General features: G+C 30.7%; 1 long non-coding RNA gene across 2 annotated transcripts; it reads left to right on the forward strand.

Annotated features, from left to right (window-relative positions):
- Positions 1-1,007: 1,007 nt before the first annotated feature.
- On the forward strand, positions 1,008-8,094 carry LOC130674902 (uncharacterized). Of its 2 annotated transcripts, XR_008991162.1 has the most exons (4): positions 1,008-2,552; positions 2,688-2,772; positions 2,907-3,989; positions 4,125-8,094. It is a non-coding gene; the product is annotated as an uncharacterized LOC130674902 (long non-coding RNA). The 2 variants fall into 2 exon arrangements; XR_008991161.1 differs by having other exon boundaries at positions 1,008-2,772.
- The last annotated feature ends 14,669 nt before the right edge of the window (positions 8,095-22,763 follow it).

The following is a 22,763-nucleotide window of genomic DNA, read 5'->3' on the forward strand; positions in this document are numbered from 1 at the left end:
ATTATATATATAAATATTTTTAATTATATATATAAATATTTTTAATTATATATATTATTATATATAATGTTTTATAAAATTATTTATAATATTAAATACACTGACACAAGTTGAGGATACCCACAGAATGGAGTAAAAAAGTTGTAGGTGGCGCTGTTATTTTCTTCTTTCGATCATTTTACCACACATTGGAGTAGATTGTACAAGTAATCTGGTATTGTATACTCCAAAAATAGTAACAGATACCAATTCATATAAAATTGTGTGGTTCCCAAAACCACAAAATAAGTATTTTATACTACATTGAGTAATTGTGGAAACTACAAAGTTTTACCACATTACAGTAGTAAGCAGAACTCCTATAGTAGTAAAATATCACGCACACTGTGGCTTCCCTGATTAAAAAAGTGAATTGAAAAGTATTGAAAATTATCTCAATTCTTTTCAATCCCTCGGCGGTTTTGGAAAGTATTGAATGGAATTGAAATTTCGATCGTTTGAATACTTTCCAATTCCAAAGTGGAATTCGAAAGTATTGAAACGAATTCAATCTTTCATCATTTCAATTTAGGTATTGAGAAGGATTCGGAAAGATTCAAAAATTTCAATTCATTTCAATCTTTTTCAATCCCACTCATGACCCGAAATGTGAAATTATTTAGGTATTGAGAAGGATTCAGAAAGATTCAAAAATTTCAATTCATTTCAATCTTTTTCAATCCCTCACTTGATCCGAAATATCGGACTATTTAGGTATTGAGAAGGATTCAGAAAGATTCAAAAATTTCAATTCATTTCAATCTTTTTCAATCCCACACTTGATCGAAATATATATTTCGATCAAGTGTGGGATTAAAAAAGATTGAAATGAATTGAAATTTTTGAATCTTTCTGAATCCTTCTCAATACCTAAATAATCTGATATCAGATTATTTAGGTATTGAGAAGGATTCGGAAAGATTCAAAAATTTCAATTCATTTCAATCTTTTTCAATTCCACACATGACCCGAAATGTGATATTATTTAGGTATTGAGAAGGATTCAGAAAGATTCAAAAATTTCAATTCATTTCAATCTTTTTCAATCCCACACTTGATCCGAAATGTCGGATTATTTAGGTATTGAGAAGGATTCAGAAAGATTAAAAATATCAATTCATTTGAATCTTTTTCAATTCCTCGGAAGTTCAGAAATTCTTTTATTATTTTGGGATTGAAAAGTATTCATTTTATGTCAAAATGAATACCTTGGGGTATAGAAAGTATTCGAAAGGATTCATTTCCCATCTTTTTCAATACTTTTCAATTCACTTTTTTAATCAGGGTTATGTTACTACAGTTGTCATTGCGGCGACCACAAAGTGTAGTAAAATTTTTACTAGTTTGGTGTGGTAAATTCTACTCCAGCATTTTTTCCCGTGTAGAGAACTATAGAGAAGCCATGGCTGTTATAAGTCCATACATAAGTCTATATATGATCAGATCTATTTATATATAAGTCTATACATGATTAGATCTGTTCAGACATGGCTAATATAAATTCATGTATAGTCGTGCATAAGTTTATATATGATTGGATCTGATCAGACATGACTGATATAAACTTATATGTAATTATATATGTCTATGTATGATTAAATCTGATCAGACTTTATTGATATGAAACCAATAAATATTTAATTATGTATATAGTTCCAATACAATGTATATATATATATATTAAATGATATGACAATTTTTTAATATCAAAGTTATTAAATTTTTATTCTGTCAACTATCAATCAAACTTAAATCCCCAATACTTAAAAAATGTTCCAAGGTTTCGGCAGCAATTTAAAAGTATAAAGTATCAATTTGATTATTTGAGTTCAGTAATGCCATGAACTTCTCTTAATTATAAGTGTAGAACAGACTAGAGGATCAGTCTACAATCCATCGATAACCAATGTTAAACAGCATCGGCATGGGACATTAATTGGACGGGTGACCTCGTAGTAAAATAGTAGTCAACGGATAATAATTTTTTTTTTTTATTATTTAATTTTAGCCGACATTTATATTGATAAAGGCAATGAATCCTAATTAAATTACTTAATTATTAATTTACAGATATTCTAAATGAGATTCTAAAAATGACTATATTTGTTCATGCATGGTTATCTATAATCATATCTGTTCATATATAAACAGATCAAGTTATGTATGATCAGACCTGGCCAATTTTTGGATCTGATCATATATAGACAATTATGCATGATCATATATGATTAGACAAAATCTTTTTTCATCGGGTAGTGTTTTCAAAAAAGGACTGACATTAATGTCGGCGATAGTATATGTGAAATAGTTATTTTAAATTTAATATTTAAAATCTCATTTTACGTATGGAATCATTTTATACCAATTACAAGTAATTGTGCAAAGTGTTAATATTGCCCAGTTCAGTATAATACTAAAAAAACAACGTCATCATTAAGGTACCACGTGAAAAATAAACATCCTGACAAATTTCAATCAGTCATTCCGATTGACGAGTCATATTCTAGTTCTGAGTAAGTCAATTTTTTTTTACCGATTACTTTTATGCTAATTTCGTTTAAACTTTTTTTTATAATAAAAGAACATATCTTATAGCTGTAATTTTAATTTTAGTAATTGTAATTAATTAATTCAAAATTCATATTTAGAGTCAACGATGAGTCCGATCCCGAATTGTCTGAGGTACCAAAAAAATGTCAGAAAATATCTACCAAGAAACATTACTGCCGTGTTGTAAATATTTATTAGTATTTCTTGCTTTTTTTTTAATTTATATGAAATATAAAATCTAAAATATGTGATGAGTTTATTAATTATATAATGTCAGTATTAATTATAAAGTTTTAAAATATTTATTTTTTTTTCAGAATCCCAAATCTGAAGCAATCACTGGATCAATTGTAAAAATGATAGCAGTTGACATGCTGCCGTTATCATTTGGAGAAGGTTCTGGATTTTTGCAGTTTCTTTGAACTGTTTGCCCAGATTATACTATGCCAAGTAAAATGGTTGTACAAAATCGTTTACAAGGCATTTATGATTCTGTACGCAATAAAATTCTTACGTCTCTTAACCGTTTCCCAACTGTCGCTATCACAACTGATGCTTGGTCATCACGTAGTAATATTCCATTCATCACGATCACAGCACATGCTATTGATGACTCATGGAATTTACGTTCTTTTACGTTTGATACCTTAGAAATGTCAGAATCACATAATGCGTCAAATTTACATGACCATCTATATAGAGCATTGACAGAATGGAATTTGAATGAAAAATGTATTGCTGTTGTACATGACAATGCACCGAATATTGTTGCTGCATACGCGATAATTCCAGTGATGATAATAACATTGGGGAAAGTGTCCGCTGCTTTTGCCACACACTACAATGTGCAGTTGAAAGAGCATTAAAAGAAAAAAATCGAAATGTATATCTCCCCAAAGTTTGTGCTATTGTTGGTCATTTTAAACATTCTAATAAAGTTACTTCAGCCCTTTCTATTGCTCCGAAAAAATTTCATTTACCAAACCACCGATTGATCAGCTATTGCACAACGCGTTGAAATTCTGCATTCGCCATGATCGAGCGTGCAATAGAACAACGTCAGGCAGTCGAATTTGTTCTATTAGATTCTGAGTTGACGACTACAGAAATGAAGAAAAAATCGCTTTTAAAAAATAGCGAGTGCATTATATAGAAGCCGTAATGAAGCTTTTAAAACCGTTTGATGTTGCAACAAGATTAATGTCTGCCGAACCTCAATCTACGATTTCAATAGGACGACAAACTGTTCATTCTATTTGCAACAAATTTTTACAACATGACGATGACGACATTCTGAATATCCAGATGCTAAAAGATATACTGCGAGAAGAACTGGAAGTTCGTTTTTTGAATCAAGAACCTGTGACTGTGGGTGGCTTAGCATGCTTCCTAGATCCAAGGTATTTTCATTTTTTTTTTTTTTTATTTGCATCCAATACTAATTTTGTTGTAAAATCAAAGTAGTGATCACTAAAAAATTAATTATTATACTTTGATTCTTATTATTATTAATATAATTATTATTGTTATCATAGATGTAAAGACATGGCTGACGAAACTCAACATTATCGTGAAGCTGTTAAAGAAGAGTTATTGGAGCTGACGATAAAAGAAGACACTTGTGATGAAAAAACTCAATCGTTAAGCAAAAATCAAAGAGCAGAAGATTGGAATTATTTTTTCAGTCCAGAACGGGCTCTATCTGACAGCTTTGAGAGGATGTCAAGTTTTGATGATTCACCGAGTACATGAGTTGCGACCAACTTGACGATGAGTTGTCGACAACTTTCAGCTTTTGTAACTGTTGACTGCAAATTGTCTCCAAGTCTTCCAGAAATTTGGCGACAATCTAGTGCTGCAATCTGTCGAAAACTTTCTGAGAAACTTGTAGTCAACTTGCAGTCAACGGTTACAAAAGTTAATAGCTGTCGACAACTTTCTCAGAAAGTTGCCATTAACTTATGGAAATGTCAACTTGGTGACAGGTTGCGGCAGTAAATTGTCGTCAAGTTGCGGCCAACTCGGCTATCAGGGGTCAAAGAATTGAAGTAACAGTCGATATTATAACTGGTGACGTAAAACAAAAACCTATCTGATATTTCTCAATATTTATTTTGGCACTCGCTACATTTATGAAATCACAAAGTAACAGCTAATTGTTGTTTTGAAAAGATCGATTATTATCGATGCGATTGCTTGAGTGACTTTAACGCTTATAGAACCCAGCAAGAAAAGCTAAACTAAATTTAGCTTTATCGCTACGTTTTTTCTGGGTGGCGCTCATGTTAACAGAGGTAACAAAATTGAAGAACTGTTTACTACTATCGGTATTGAAAATCACGGAACGATCAACCATCGCTCTGAAATACTACAAACACACACGATATTATGGTAGTGTTTTCATAGAAAAAAATGACATGCAATAAAAAAAGGGACCAGCGACACAAACTTGTCCCAACCTCCTGTTATGTCGTCAGTGGCCTCAGGTGCCTCCATCTGTTAATTAATTAGTGAACTTGAGATCCATAAATAGGCGCGCATTTAAATTTCATTTGAAATTATATATTAATATCTTACAACACTTATTGCGTCTTATCAATATTTAGTCAATTATTTAAATAATAAATCGTCGTGGCACATAATCATTAAATTCTATATTTTATTACAAAAAAGTTTAAATAAATAGATAGATAAATCTTTATTTTGTATTCAGAGAAGTATAAATACAGTTTGAGTGGTCTTGGAACGTTTCCTGTCACCCGATACTTAAAACCTAAACAAAACACACGCATAAAATCATGAATAGGCCCTTGTTCTATAGTTAACAGTAAATATGGTTATAAACAAATGTATACTCTATAAACAAATAAGAAAAGGAAATATTCAATAAATAAATGTTACTTATAAATGAAAACCATATCACAAGAACTCAACTATTGTTAATATATATACATATTAAATAAAGAGTGACTCGTATAATAAATAAATTAATAGAAATATAGAAATATAGCATTAGAATAATTATAATGGTGTTTCTTGATAAATAATAATGTCAATCGTATTGAATAATTAAATATAGAATAATCAACTAAAAGATTGTATTTAAGTACAGGAAAATGGAATGTAAATGATATAAGTAATAAGTAAAGTTATAGAACGGATAAATAAAAAACGTAGGTGTGTAAGCTCATATCTCATACGTGTATTAGTAAAAAGTATAAATGTATAAGTATATAATTAGAACGAACGTTGATATGTACAAGTACCCAATGGTGGGAGAAGTCGAAGAGTGGAGAGTCAGAGATCTCTCTGCCAGCTGATGTAACTTCACTCCTCTCCGAGAACTATTGACGAGCACAACTGTTATTACTGATCAAATCTTATCTACACTTTATAATAAAACTCAGTCTTTAGATTAAAGTTATTTTATCAATTGCATCTATTCTTACCCATAATTTCATTATTTCATTAAATAATAATAATCATCATCATAGTTAACAATAAATTTATCACTGTTTTCAAATTCAAAATTGGTCCCGCGTGACAACGAACTGTCCAGGAGGTGGTGTCAGCTCCGATCCTAGTAACCTCCCAGGACATAACACTCCCTATTCTAGTAACTGTTATGTCCTCAGTGGCCTCAGGTGCCTCCACCTGTTAATTAATTAGTGAACTTGACATCCATAAATAGGCGCGCATTTAAATTTCATTTAAAATTATATATTAATATCTTACAACACTTATTCCGTCTTATCAATATTTAGTCAATAGTTTAAATAATAAATCGTCGTGGCACATACTTATTAAATTATATATTTTTATTATAAGAAACTCTAAATAAATAGATAAATAAATCTTTATTTTGTTTTCAGAGAAATATAAATACAGTTTGAGTGGTCTTGGAACGTTTCCTGTCACCCGATACTTAAAACCTAAACAAAACACACGCATAAAAATCATGAATAGGCCCTTGTTCTATAGTTAACAGTAAATATGGTTATAAACAAATACATACTCTATAATCAAATAAGAAAAGATATATTTAATAAATAAATGTTACTTATAAATGAAAACCATATCACAAGAACTCAATTATTATTGTTAATATATATACATATTAAATAAAGAGTGACTCGTATAATAAATAAATTAATAGAAATATAGAAATATAACATTAGAATAACTATAATGATGTTTCTCGATAAATGATAATGTCAATCGAATCAATTAATTAAATATAGAATAATTATAAAAGAATACACCTCTGATAGTCTAGAATATTTAACTGAAAGATTGCATCCAAATACAGGAAAATAGAATATAAATAATATAAGTAATAAGTAAAGTCATAGAATGGGTAAAGTAAAGAACGTAAATATGTAAGTTTATGTCTCGAATTAGTATTAGTGAAAAGTATAAGTATATTTGGTAAAGAACATGGATATAAATATATATATATGTATATTGTATGAGCATGAGTGTGAACATGAGAGTAGTGGGGAGAAGTTGGAGAGTGGAGGTCAGAGATCTCTCTGCCGTCTGATGTAACTTCACTTCTCTCCGAGAACTATTGACGAGCACAACTGTTATTACTGATCAAATCTAATCTACACTTTATAATAAAACTCAGTCTTCAGATAAAAGTTATTTTATCAATTACATCTATCCTTGTCCATAGTTTAATTATTTCATTAAATAATAATCATAATCATCATCATCATCATCATGGTCAACAATAAATTTATCACTGTTTTCAAGTTCAAGATTGGTCTCGCGTGACAACGAACTGCCCACTGTCCAGGAGGTGGCGTCAGCTCCGATCCTAGTAACCTCCCAGGACATAACATAACCTTGACATTTGGTATTTTACGTTCCCTACCCTGAAATTGACAATTTCAAGTTCATCGATAACTATTGGAAAATAATGGCAACAAACTAACCCTGATTGGAAAATACGATTAATGACGATTAAAAATGTTTTAATCGATTTGAATCGTCAATTGATGATGAAAGATGATTACAAACGATTAAATTTTTAATCATTTTAAATCGTTTTTAATCTTCGTACAGGACCAGAAATTGCAATATTATTTTACGATTACCCTGAGCCACACCTTGCTTAGCAAGTTCTCCAGTGAAACATTTTCGGCTAACTTAACGAGAAAGTTTCTGGCAACCTCGGCTGGACAATACTTTCCTTTAAGTTGGCTTCAGAATACGGCAGTAGCTTGAATGTAACTCGACAAAAAAAATTGCCGTCAATTTGAAGTGAAACTTTCAATCAACTTAACGTCATTGTCTGACAGTACCACTTGTGGTCAAATTGAATTCAAGTTTACAGACAATTTACTGTGAACTTAAAGGTAAATGCTTGCTCTCCAACACTTTCCTTTATATTGGCTTCCGAATACGGCAGTAGCTTGAAATTAACTTGTGGATAAAGTGGCTATCAGAGTATATCTAATGTCAAACCAAAAGTTAACATTAGTATGTTTCAATTAGAGAAATTTATGGTAACAATTTGTCAACATTTTGATAACATTTTGGTAAATTTTTTATTACACTTTGTAACGTGTTGTTGACGAACGGCCATTAGTTTTTGATACCAAAGAGATAAAAAAATTGACAATTTTTTTATGTTGACATATCGAATTCAGAATTTCACCCTGGTGGATCTTAATTACGGTATTTTACGACAACATTATGATATTTTTGCCAAGAATAAGCGGTAAAAGAACGGCGATTTTCGGTAAAAAATTGAGACAAGCCTGCGGTATTTTACCGTAAAGTAAAGTATAAAAACTGTAAAAATAAAGTATACGGTGCTTACGGCAAAATGCTGCCCAATACGGCAAATTTCCTATTGTGCCGTAATTCGACGTAAACTACAGTACATGACGGTAAATTGCCGAAACATACGGCAAATTAGCCTAAGAAATACGGTACTGTATGGTAAAGACGGTAAACTACGGGAATCGACCGTAATTTATATCTGCCCGGGTAAAAAAGAGATAGCATTAAAATATAACAATACGTTCACCTCGAACAGTTAACACAACTTTGACAACTGAATCTTATCTTTTAAATAACGTAAAAATTTCGACATTTTGTTAACATTTTCGGATAAAAAATTGTCAGCATTAAAATGTTAGCTTTTGTGTATTCTTAAGTAGTCATCAGTTATTAATTTCCCTAATAGCCACTTCAGCTTTAAATTAACAGTAGTTTGACAATTGAAATTACCGAAATTTGTTGCCCGAATTATCCGACAATTTGACAGCAAAAGTTGGAAAAAAAAATTTGCGGTTAATTTTTCCGCAATTCAGAGGTAACTTTTTTTAGTAGAAAAAAAACTTCCTTGAATTTTCCGTCAAATTTCCGTCAACTTCGGGCTTTTCCGATTTTGACGACAATTTGTTTACAACTTTCGAAGTGAATTTACACTCCAATTCGGGTATTAAATTTACGTCAATTTGTATAGCAAGTTGTATTCAAATTGCAGTTAAAAACGAAAAAGCCTGAAGTTGACAGCCATTCGACGAAAAATTCGAGGAAACTTTTGTAAAGTAAACTTGTGCTGAGCAAACTGTGCCATTATGGTTATATTATGATAACTATTTACTATCACCTTTATAGCACAGTTTGCTTTAGCAAAAGTTTACTTTACAAAAGTTTCCTTGAATGTTTCGTCAAATGGCTGTCAACTTCAAGCTTTTCCATTTTTGACGACAATTTGAATACAACTTGCTATACAAGTTGACGTAAATTTACTTCCCGAATTTGAATGCAAATTTACTTCAAAAGTTGACTAGAAAAAATTTTTCGTCAATTTTCAGGCAAATATTTACATTAATTTATTTTTAACTTTACTTGAAAAATAGTGAAGTACTTTTTTACCGTTAAATTGTAGACATTTTTATGTATAAATTTGCTTACCTTCCGAAACGGTAGTAACGAACATTACCGACTCTTTTCAAAAGTAAATTTACGTCTAAATTGAGCAAAAATTAACCGCAAATCTTCCTTTTCAACTTTTACTGTCAAATTTTCGGCAGATTCGAGCAGCAAATTTCAGGCAATTTCAATGTCAAATTACAGTCAATTTCAAGCTAAAGTGGCTATTAGTGTATTTATATTTTCTTTAATTACTCAATAAATATTATATCAAGTATAATTAATTATCTATCATTCACCATCAAACGATTTTACATCGAATTGTATTTAAAGAAAGGCATACGTGAAAAATGGGATGCTAAAAAAAAAAAATTAGGTCAATTTTTATTTTTTATTTTATAAATAAGGGTCATTCCACCAAATAAAATTATTTTTACGGGGCGACCCTCGTCGATTTGGTTCAAACTTTGTAGAGTCGTTCTATATATTAAAAAAAAAATTCTCTGAAAATTTGAGCCTTTTATATGCAGCTGTTTCAAAGTTATGATTTTTTGAATTTTTAAAAAATTTTTGTGTTCAACTTTTTCATTAATTTTCTTAAAGGAAAAAATTTTTTTTTTAAAATGAGCACATAACAGTTTTTCGTAGGAAAAATTCTCAGCTTTCCAATAAAAATATCTATTTTTCATTTTATGTTACAAAAGACCTTTTAAAATTCGATTAAAGACGAAAAAACGATTTTTATGACTGTGCGGCGCTTGATACATCTAATTTGATATTTTTTTCTGAAAGCTGAGACTTTTTCTCACAAAATATGTGATTTTCACGATGTGCATATTTTTTGTTTGAACAAAATTAAATAAAATATAAACTCTCTATGATTAAAAAACGTTAATTCTTATTTTTTTTGAGGATGTTGATACATTTTTACCATATATATCCTAAGCTATCAACAATAAGTGAGATAGGGTGCACTGCTTGTGTTTCTTTCACCGTTTATGACTCAAAGTATTGTACGTTCAAAACATTTATTTTCTAAAAAAAGTCATCATTCCCTGATTAAATCAAACGATTCAAAAGGGTTTGTAATGTTAAATGCCCATAATAAGGGTGATTCAAAAGTATTCAAAGTATTCAAAAGCCTTAAAAAGTATTTAAAATTTTTTTTCCAATCGTTTTAAGTCGTTTCTTTTAATAAGGGATGGTTATAACAGGGAAATCAACGCTGGTAAAATTTTGAATAGCCCGGATGTATTAACTTGCGGTGTGAGGATATGTTTTCGGGTATGTATCTGCAGTAAAGCTCTGAAAACAAAAATTATAAAACGATTTTTCATGATACCAGCATCAATGGTTCAAGTCTAGGAATTAGTAATTAGAACTTTGATTCTTGTGTTTTATTCAATAGTGATTTCAGACTATTGATGTCATCTGCGTTAATGACAGTTCTGACTTTGTAATCAAGTTTTATAAAAATTTGTGTGCATAATAAATAGTATTTATGGTTTCTGTTTAACTATAAATTGCAAAGCATAAGTTAGGCGTACACTAATGGTTGATCGCACCATTGGGTTTAATATAACTTGATTCTAACTGGCTGCTGACACTGATAATAATTTTCAATGCAGGTAATCATGAAAAAAATAGTGTGTAAAACTAGATGAAACACGACTTCAGATTGCAGTTATTGTCAGCTTTTGCGTACGGCTCGGGCAGCCTACTTTACTTTCTTCTGACATCGTTTTGTTTCATCTCTTGCCACACAATCAACTATTACAGTTTGTTAAAACTATAAAATCAATGACTTGTATTTAAATAATTATTGATTTTGTTCAAACAAAAAATATGCACATCGTGAAAATCACATATTTTGTGAGAAAAAGTCTCAGCTTTCAGAAAAAAATATCAAATTAGATGTATCAAGCGCCGCACAGTCATAAAAATCGTTTTTTCGTCTTTAATCGAATTTTAAAAGGTCTTTTGTAACATAAAATGAAAAATAGATATTTTTATTGGAAAGCTGAGAACTTTTCCTACGAAAAAATGTTATGTGCTCATTTTAAAAAAAAAATTTTTTCCTTTAAGAAAATTAATGAAAAAGTTGAAAACAAAAATTTTTTAAAAATTCAAAAAATCATAACTTTGAAACAGCTGCATATAAAAGGCTCAAATTTTCAGAGAATTTTTTTTTTAATATATAGAACGACTCTACAAAGTTTGAACCAAATCGACGAGGGTCGCCCCGTAAAAATAATTTTATTTGGTGGAATGACCCATAAACAAATAACCATCAAACTATAATATTAGACTATCATAAACCATCAAACAACCATTAAGCGATTGCAAAAAAAAAAAATCTAAGCGTCGGTTGGCCCTGCGGGCCAGCCCCAAAACTTCCCGCTGTTTTCGAGCTCAAAAAGCTCGAAAACATTAGTGTGAATACATTTTCGAGCTTTTCGAGCTCGAAAATGCTTCTGAATGCAATTGTTGTTTTATGAGCCTTGTAAGCTCTAACAAGTTACGTTTTATGTTAAAGTTTGAAAATTTAAGAATCGAAAATCATTAATGAACATATGTAATCATTAATGAACATAGAAAACTGAATGCAATTCAATGCGATTCCGATTGCTGGGATGCTGTTTTTAAATTTTTAGTCCTAATTATGTTCAATAAAATAAATAAATCGAGGTAAAAATCAATGTCAGTAGTAAAAATAAAGATTTAAATCAGTTTTGACTCAGATCAGAGCAATAATATATAAAATATCAGCGAAAAATATTAAAAACTGTGTTTTTTAAATTTTTTTGTTGATCATATGATTCAAAGTAAAGAACGAGTTAGATGAAATTATATGGGGATCGAAAGAAACCATAAAGACGAAGAGTTGGTATGATTTTGGACATATTTTAGTACATTAAATTATGACTTATCCGAAAAAAATAACATAAAATGTAATTTTTTTAACATTTTGACGCTGACGTCTTTTGAACTAATCAACCGATTCTAACGTTAATGTTGCGATCGACGCTTTTTTTGAGTTCTAAAGCTGATTGAAATTTTAAATCGATTGGTTCAGTCGTTTCAAAGATATTTGGAAAAAACCATTTTTTAGCATTTTTTTCTCCCACGATATTTCTTTGACAAATGATCTGATTTTTATGTTTGAAGTGGCAATCGACCCGTTTTGATAAAGTCTAAAGCTGATCAGATTTTGAAATCATTTGGTTCAGTTATTTCAAAGATATTTGCAAAAACCCGTTTTTCACCATTTCTTTTTTCCACGATACTTCTTAGACAAATGACCCGATTTTGATGGTGGAGGTAGCAATCGACGCGTTTTAATAAATTCTGAAGCTGATCAGATTTTGGAATTGTTTAGTTCAGTTGATTCAAAGATATTCGCAAAAAACTGTTTTTTATCGCGTTTCTTTCTCCCGCGATATCTCTTAGACAAATGACCCGATTTTGATGGTTGAGGTCCCTGATTAAAAAAAATAATGTGAAATGATTCGAAAAAATTTGAAATAATTTAAAATAATTTGAATCGACTAATATATACACTAATGCAAAAATTTAAAGGAGCAGAAAAATTTTATAAATTTTTTAGTGATTTTTGGAAGGCTGTAACTTGGTGAGAAAAAATCGTATCGAAAATTTAAAAAAAGCATTTTATAGCTTGAAATCTCTAGTTTAGGTGTATTTTTTTCAAAATTTTTTAAAAGCTCCAATTATTGCGCAAACATGAGAAATACCGCGAGCCAAAAAATTTCTAAATTTTTTTTTTTTTTCTGAAGAGCCCACGGACCGCGAAAAAATTCTTTCAACTAATCGAATGAATACATCGTTTAGCAAATTTATTCAGCTTCAATTTGGTTTTTTTTTTAACCTCGTAAGACGATTTGTCGCAGAGATATCAGCCTTCAAACAGAAAATGATCCTTTCGGCTTTGATCTTCGATATTTCAGGTACCAATGATCGCACAGAAAGTTGAAGGGCGGCGTTGAAAACTTGAATAAATTCCCTACAAGACCCTGTCATCATTTTTTGAATAAAAAAATTTTTTTTATTTTTAACATCCATTAGAAGAAAGTACAGAAAAATGACTTTTTTTGGTTTTTTAGTAAATCAACCGCTACTCTGCAAATATCGATAAAAAAAATAATGTTGCCAGGGACTTTTTTAGCTTAATGTACCCCCAAGACCCCTGTAAATTTTTAAATTGATCTATCGAACCGTTTTTTGGGAATCATCGATCAAAGTTTAGCTAAACAATTAAAGGAGCAAGTTTTGTTCCTTTAATTGTGTTATCATAATCAAAATGAAAAAATTTTTTTTTTTCGACTTTTCTCAAATTTTTGCGTTGGTAACTCAGCAAATGCAAGGAAATGACAAAAAAAATATAAAATTTCCGAAAAATGTCAAAAAAAATCGAAGAAAAAAAAAAATTGAAACTTGTTTTTTGTGTTCTAAATTTTTTTTTTGACATTTTTTGGAAATTTTATATTTTTTTTGTCATTTCCTTGTATTTGCTGAGTTACCAACGCAAAAATTTGAGAAAAGTCGAAAAAAAAAAATTTTTTCATTTTGATTATGATAACACAATTAAAGGAACAAAACTTGCTCCTTTAATTGTTTAGCTAAACTTTGATCGATGATTCCCAAAAAACGGTTCGATAGATCAATTTAAAAATTTACAGGGGTCTTGGGGGTACATTAAGCTAAAAAAGTCCCTGGCAACATTATTTTTTTTATCGATATTTGCAGAGTAGCGGTTGATTTACTAAAAAACCAAAAAAAGTCATTTTTTTGTACTTTCTTCTAATGGATGTTAAAAATAAAAAAAATTTTTTTATTCAAAAAATGATGACAGGGTCTTGTAGGGAATTTATTCAAGTTTTCAACGCCGCCCTTCAACTTTCTGTGCGATCATTGGTACCTGAAATATCGAAGATCAAAGCCAAAAGGATCATTTTCTGTTTGAAGGCTGATATCTCTGCGACAAATCGTCCTACGAGGTTAAAAGAAAACCCAAATTGAAGCTGAATAAATTTGCTGAACGATGTATGCATTCGTTTAGTTGAAAGAATTTTTCCGCGGTCCGTGGGCTCTTCAGAAAAAAAAAAAAAATTTAGAAATTTTTTGGCTCGCGGTATTTCTCATGTTTGCGCAATAATCGGAGCTTTTAAAAAATTTTGAAAAAAATACACCTAAACTAGAGATTTCAAGCTATAAAATGCTTTTTTTTTAATTTTAGATACGATTTTTTTTCACCAAGTTACAGCCTTCCAAAAATCACTAAAAAATTTATAAAATTTTTCTGCTCCTTTAATTTTTTGCATGAGTGTAGATATACACTTAGCCCCTAGTAGCAATGGAATTGGGCAAGATTCTTTGGCAAGATACTTGAAGAAGCATTTTGTAAAGAATTGTACAATTCTCGACCAAGAATCTTTATCCAGACTGGCTGCAGACTTGGGCCAGTCTGTGACCAGAATTTGACCAGATTCTTGACCCAGAGTTTTGACATAGACTTGCGCGAGAAACGCAAAAGACGACGAGCGCGCACCTATTTCCCTCCTTTCCACTTGAATGTAAAAAGTATAGTATTGCAGTGGTTCTCATTTATAGTTGAGTCAACAAGTTTCAAAATGTTATTTTTTTAAATTACGCATTGAGTTTGTAGTAATGCCTAGAAAAATTGATTTTCAGAATTTTCTAGCACTTAAAAAATTTCGGAAGTTTTTGAATAGATTAAGATGAATAATTAAAATTAAAAAAATGGGAATAGAATTCCGAAAGTTGTGACAAATAGAAAATTGCTTCTTCTTTAATAATCGTTTTTTAATTTTACGCTTCCTCTATTAATTTTTGAGTTATTGCTAATAATCGAGTCTCTCGTTTTTTCTATTTGATTTTGACTTATAAAAATTGCTATTTTTATTTGTAAAAAAAAATGTCTTGTCAAATTTAATGACGAATTCAATACCCTCGCAGATTTGAATCACGGTGGAAACACCGTGGAAGTGTAAACACCGTGGATCCACCGTGGTTACCCGGTGGGTTTGTTCCATTTCACCACCGGGTATACACAGTGTATCCACTGTGATTACGCGATGTATCTACCGTGATTCCACGGTGGCTTGACCACTGTGTATGCACGGTGTTTCCACTGTGATTACGCGGTGTATCCACTGTGATTCCACGGTGGCTTTGTGCTATTTCACCACCGTGATTCCACGGTGTATCCACCGCGTAATCGCAGTGGAAACACCGTGTATACACAGTGGTCAAGCCACCGTGGAATCACGGTGGATACACCGCGTTATCACAGTGGTAAAATGGAACAAACCCACCGTGTTTCCACCGTGATTCAAATCTGCGAGGGTAAGCTGTCGCTCGCATTTTTAAAAAAACTAGATTCATTTTCTACAGAGAACTCATTTCTCGACTACAGTATTATAAATGAAACTAATGTAGAATGAGAACCTCTATATAGGATAGTCCCAAAGTTTAGCAATAGACAGCTCCAGATTTCTGGTCAAATTCTTGACAAATTCTGACTACAGTCTGGCTCAAGTCTCGACCAATAATCTTGGTCAAGAATCTGGACCAATTCTTGTACAATTCTTGATCGAAAATCGTTTTAAAGTATCTTGATCCAGGCTGGTACAAGGCTTTGACAAAATTGCTACTAGGGGCATGGATTAAATCATTTTTCTTAATAAGGGGTAGCTATCGACGCGTTTTAATAAATTCTAAAGCTGATCAGATTTCGGAATTGTTTAGTTCAGCTGTTTCAAAGATATTCGCAAAAAACCGTTTTTTACTATTTCTTTCTCCCATACGATAACTCTTGAACGAATTATCCGATTGAGATGGCTTAGGCGGCAATCGACGCGTTTTATTACGTTCTAGAGCTGATTAGATTTTGAAGTGGATCGTATAACTCGTTTCTGAGAAATCACGAAAAAACTAAAAAAAAAAAATTTTTTTCCGTAATTCGCCAATAGTTTCGAGTTTACTTGATTAAATCATCTGAAATTTTTAAAAAAGATAATGGCCAACAAGGTCTTTCGATTGCCGCCTTAACCATCCAAATCGGTTTATTAGTTAAAAAGTTATAGGCCGGTCGAACACATACATACACACTAGGGTGATCCAAAAAATAAGAAATTTTTTTTTTTTCTCGCAAACAGGTTCAAAAGTTTCATTCAGATAAAAAAAAGACGCCTGTGAAAATTAGAGCTCTTAATATTAATATAAACATTGTCCGCATTGTACTTTTCTATTTTCCATAAGAATAACATGGAAAAAATTTTTGTTACGTCTTCTGATTTTTATAAGTAGCTAACGATGCGTCATAAGAATAATTGGCAGGCATATTTTTGTAGGGAATTGAATGCTCTACAAAAAAAGATTCTTAACATTTTTTGAGGAATCTATTTGTTCGAAAGTTATTTGGGGTTGAAGTCGAATTCATATTAAATTTTAAGATTTTCTTACTTTCCCGGCGAAACTATCAGACCTATTACAAAATATCATTAGACCTTTTTTGTAGACAATTTCATTTCCTAGTAGATATTTTCAATAAAGTTTTTTTGAATTCCGCATTGTTTTCTAGTTATTTTTATTTTAATGTCATGCTCATAAAAAAATAGTCTTCTGATCGATTTTAAGAGCTTGACATTAAAATGAAAATAACTAGAAAACGATGTGGAGTTCAAAAAAACTTTCTTACAATAACTTCTAGGGAATAAAATTATCTACAAAAAAGGTTTAATGATATTTTGTAATAGGTCTGATAGTTTCGCCGGAAAAGTAAGAAAATCTTAAAATTTAATATGAATTCGACTTCAACCTCAAATAACTTTTGAACAAATAGATTCCTCAAAAAATGATAAGAATCTTGTTTTGTAGAGCATTCAATTCCCTACAAAAACATGCCTGCCAATTATTCCTATAACGCATCGTTAGCTACTTATAAAAATCAGAAGACGTAGAAAAAATTTTTTCCATGTTATTCTTATGGAAAATAGAAAAGTGCGATGAGGAACCTCTTAATGTTAATATTAAGAGCTCTAATTTTCACAGGCGTCTTTTTTTATCTAAATGAAACTTTTGAACCTGTTTGCGAGAAAAAAAAAATTTGTTATTTTTTGGATCACCCTAATACACACACATACATACATCCAGACACTCGGACATTATCCTGAAAATAGTCAGAATAGCTTCCTAGGACCTCAAAATGTCGACATCTGATGAAAACTCGATTTTCGAAAATCGGGATGAAAACAATAACTTCCCGAAGTTTTCGAAAATCGTCGATTTTTTTGGCGGGAAGTTAAAAATTTGCAATTACTCATTATGGGATGCTAAATGTGAGGTACCACTATTAGCTAACAAAAAAGTCGTGTTAATTATATTTTCTAACATGCGCACTAAACGCTCAAACAATATTAAAGAATTACCCATTAATTAATTAGTGCTGAATAATAAAATGATATTCCTAAATCTTCCCAAATGATTCCCAATTACAGTGTAAACTCTATATAACGTCACTTAAGGGACCGTGCATTTTTCGACGTTATAGAGAGTGGTCGTTAAATGGAAAGAAAGAAAAAATTGCATTATTTTAACGTTCTAACATGTACGAGTGTATTATACAAATAACATTATACAAATAACAACAATACAATACAAATAACAACGCTTATTGCGTATACCCGGGAAAAACGGATTAGATCTGACCAGATATAATTATATCTGGTCAGATCTAATTATATCTGATCAGATCTATTTATATCTGGTTAGATATGGGATTTGAGATATAATCAGATCTAGTCATATCTGATCAGATCTAAACAGATATAACTATATCTGGGTTGAAAAATTCATCAGACATGAACAGATCTAGTCATATCTGATCAGATCTACACAGATATAACTATATCTGAGTTGAAAAATAGCTCAGACATGATCAGATCTAGTCATATCTGATCAGATCTAAACAGATATAACTATATCTGAGTTAAAAAATTCATCAGACATGATCAGATCTAGTCATATCTGATCAGATCTAAACAGTTATAACTATATCTGGATTGCAAAATACATTAGTCATGAAAAGGTCTTATCATATCTGGCCAGATCTAAACAGATATAACTATATCTGAATTGCAAAATGCATTAGACATGAAAAGGTCTTATCATATCTGGCCAGATATAACTATATCGAAGTTGTCAACAGCATCAGATTCGATCAGATCCGATTACGTAGTTACCCGGGGAAAATGATTTTGATCTGACCAGATAAAATTATATCTGATCAGATAAAATTATATCTTTGCAGATCATTTATATCTGATCAGAACTAATAATTACACATGATCAGATCTTATTATATCTGGCCAACCACCGTTTATATCCGGTCAGATCTAATGAGATATAATTAGATCTAGGCTAGATAGACTGTCAGACATGATTATATCTAGTCAGATCGGCGTATATGTCGTAAGATCTGACCAGATATAACTATATCTGAACTAAATACAACAATTAACATAATCAGATCTTGTTATATCTGCTCAGATATAATCATGAAAATTGTTCATATCTGATTATTTACATTCACGCGATCACATACGTGGAGCAGCGCAGTGGATAGCGTCAAAGACTTTGGATCTGAAGGATGCAGGTTCGAGCCCAGCAGTCATCGGGATTTTTTCATCAATCAAATTCATGTATAACTCTTCTAAGTAACGTTTCTAATACGTTAGATTACATTTCGGATCGAATGAAAACTATATTATTTTTTTTTGCAATTTATTTTGTTTTTTTAATAGGGATCCCGGGAAAAAAGGTTTAGATCTGGCCACATATAATTATATCTGATCAGATCTGTCCAGATCTCGTCAGATAGAGACAATTTAAAGATCTGGCCAGATCTGACAAATCAGATCTGATCAGATATAATTATATATGGTCAGATCTAAATCGTTTTCCCCGGGTAGTCGGTTATTTTAGTCTGATATTTTTTGTTGCGCCAATATTCTAATTGTAATTTATTATAAATTTTACTCATATCATGAGATACTGTTTTTCCAACAATTTTGCTGCATTAAGTGCTTCGTTGATGCTTGGTGGAGGCTCAGGGTCGTCTTTCTCATCTTCATCTTCATCCACCTGCTGTTCCTCGGTATTTTTCACAGAATTTAAAATTTCTTCATTGAGGGCTTGTAGGCAACTGAGAGATTATGATAACGTGTAACTAACGAAAGCCGAGTAGTTGAGGTAAACATGTGTAAGTTCATTCACACAACAAACATACGACTGCATTTCTTAGAATTTTCGGTATGTCAGTAAAAGAAAATATACACAACTACATTTCCATTGATTTCGGCAACTTAGTCAGTACTTCCTAGTAATTAGTAATGCCTTATTGTGGTCGTTAATTAGAGTGAGCGTGATATGCTATATGGAGTGTATTATTGTATAGACAACAATGTAAACCAACCAAAGTCGAGAAATTTTGACGTTATACGGAGTTTGACGTTAAATGGAGTGTCGTTATATAGAGTTTACACTGTAATTAAAAATAAACTTATTGTCCGTAAAATATACATTCAAAAGTTGTTGTTAGAGATTTCAAACGGTAGAGTTAACTCTATAAATAAATTCATTCATAAATGCAACTTGGTAGTGTTTTTTTACGGTAGTGATTGTATCATGGTAGATTTTTTCATTGATAGAGATTTTGAGATGGTAGATATTTCATTGAAGCGGGAATTTTCTAGGTAGGTATGATGCGGCAGACTTTAATTGGGTAGAGTTTTATTTTTGGTAGGGTTACTTAGGGCTGAGTCGTATATGCCAATAAATGTTGTAAGATCTCAATATGTAAATTTCGAATCGAAGTTAAATGTACGCCTATCTATATATATATGTGTATATATATATATATATATATATATATATATATATATATATATATATATATATATATACTAGGGTGGTCCCTATTTTGGACATTTTCGAATTTTTATAAGTAATTTTTTGTAAGTTTCCCATTTAAATAACACGGGGTTTTTGGCATTGAACGATTAATTTTTTATTCCGGCTAAAGTAATTGTTCGAAAAATTTGAAACTCTGTAGACTTTATCCTTATATTAGCAGCTGTTCCTCAGAATTTTTACAGATATTCAGCTACTATAATTTTGGGGGTACAGCATGATGAAAAAAAAGAAAAGAATTATTTTTTTCTATTTTTAGCTGAAATTTTTTTCAAATAACATATCGAACCACTCTGAATTCTTATCAGAAATTCTTACTTTTTTTCACTCTCGCACCCAAGTGGGTGACCGGCATATCTTTGTTGCACCAATACAGTAACCAGGAGCTTTGGACGAGTTTTTTTTATGAACAAACGAATATTTTCAAAAAATTAAAGCGCACTTCGCTAAATAAGACAATATTGCGTTAATGTGCAGTAGAGTGTATCTTAAAAGGATTTTTCGAATTCATTACGATCACCTCTCAAAATGATTTCAATTACAACAGAAAAAATTCCCGTGGAGTTAAAGCTCTTAATTTTAACGGGAAGAGTTACCGCAAAATTTTTTTTGTGATTTTTTCAAGAAATATTTTCGTTTATTTTATTTGACTTTGTGTTTTTTTCAAAAATACATAATGCATTCAATTGACATCTGAGATCGCTATATCTATGCCACTAATCATATTACGCCTTAGTTTAACATTTAATAAATATTATCAATAAATTAAATTTCTTTCAATATCTGCTTAAATAAGTTGGTCACCTTTAAGTTTATTATTTGTTTTAAGCAATAAATAACAAACAAAAGGTTGATAGTTCTGTGTATTATAATATCGAAATAATTATTTATTTACAATTCTCTAACTATAATAAATTATTAATAAAATCGATCTTTTTTAAAAATAAATAAAATAAATTTTAAAAATCACGAAAACGAAATTTGCGGCACGTAGTCCTGTTGAAATTAAGAGCTCAAACTTTAAGGCAATTTTTTTTCTGTCGTAATTGAAACCGTTTGTAAGGTGATCGTAATAAATTCAAAAAATCCTTTTCAAGAACACTCTACTGCACACTAATGCAAAGTTCCTAAATATACTGTATTAGTGCAACAAAGATATACCGTTCACCCACTTAGGTGCAAGAATGAAAAAAAGTAAGAACTTCTTATAAGGATGCAGAGTGATTTGATATGTTATTTGAAAAAAATTTTATCAAAAATAAGAAGAATAATTTTTTTTTTTTTTTTTCATCATGCTGTACCCCCAAAATTATAGTTGCTGAAAATCTGTGAAAATTCTGAGGAACAGCTGCTAATATAAGGATAAAGTCGACAGAGTTTCAAATTTTTCGAACAATTACTTTAGCCGGAATAGAAAATTAATTGTTCAATGCCAAAAACCCCGTGTTATTTAAATGGGAAACTTACATCGCAGTGCGGCACGGGTTAAAATTGAGATAGAGACCTGAAAATTTGAGGATATTTTTTTTTATTTATTTCGAACCACATAAGCCTCTGGGAGCATAAAAATTCGAAAATGTCCAAAATAAGGACCACCCTAATATATACATATATATGGGTCATTCCACCAAATAAAATTATTTTTACGGGGTGACCCTCGTCGATTTGGTTCAAACTTTGTGGACTCGTTCTATATATTAAAAAAAAAATTCTCTGAAAATTTTAGCGTTTTATTTGCAGCTGTTTCAAAGTTATGATTTTTTGAATTTTTAAAAAATTTTTGTTTTCAACTTTTTCATTAATTTTCTTAAAGGAAAAAATTTTTTTTTTTAAATGAGCACATAACAGTTTTTCGTAGGAAAAATTCTCAGCTTTCCAATAAAAATATCTATTTTTCATTTTATGTTACAAAAGACCTTTTAAAATTCGATTAAAGACGAAAAAACGATTTTTATGACTGTGCGGCGCTTGATACATCTAATTTGATATTTTTTTCTGAAAGCTGAGACTTTTTCCCACAAAATATGTGATTTTCACGATGTGCATATTTTTTGTTTGAACAAAATTAAATAAAATATAAACTCTTCATGATTAAAAAACGTTAATTCTTATTTTTTTTTGAGTATGTTGATACATTTTCAACACATATATATCCTAAGCTATCAACAATAGGTGAGATAGGGTGCACTGCTTGTGTTTCTTTCACCGTTTTTGACTCCAAGTATCGTACGTCTAAAACATTTATTTTCTATAAAAAGTCATCATTTCCT

Source organism: Microplitis mediator, chromosome 9 (genome assembly GCF_029852145.1).
Source record: "Microplitis mediator isolate UGA2020A chromosome 9, iyMicMedi2.1, whole genome shotgun sequence".
In the NCBI taxonomy this organism is placed as follows: Eukaryota; Metazoa; Arthropoda; class Insecta; order Hymenoptera; family Braconidae; genus Microplitis; species Microplitis mediator.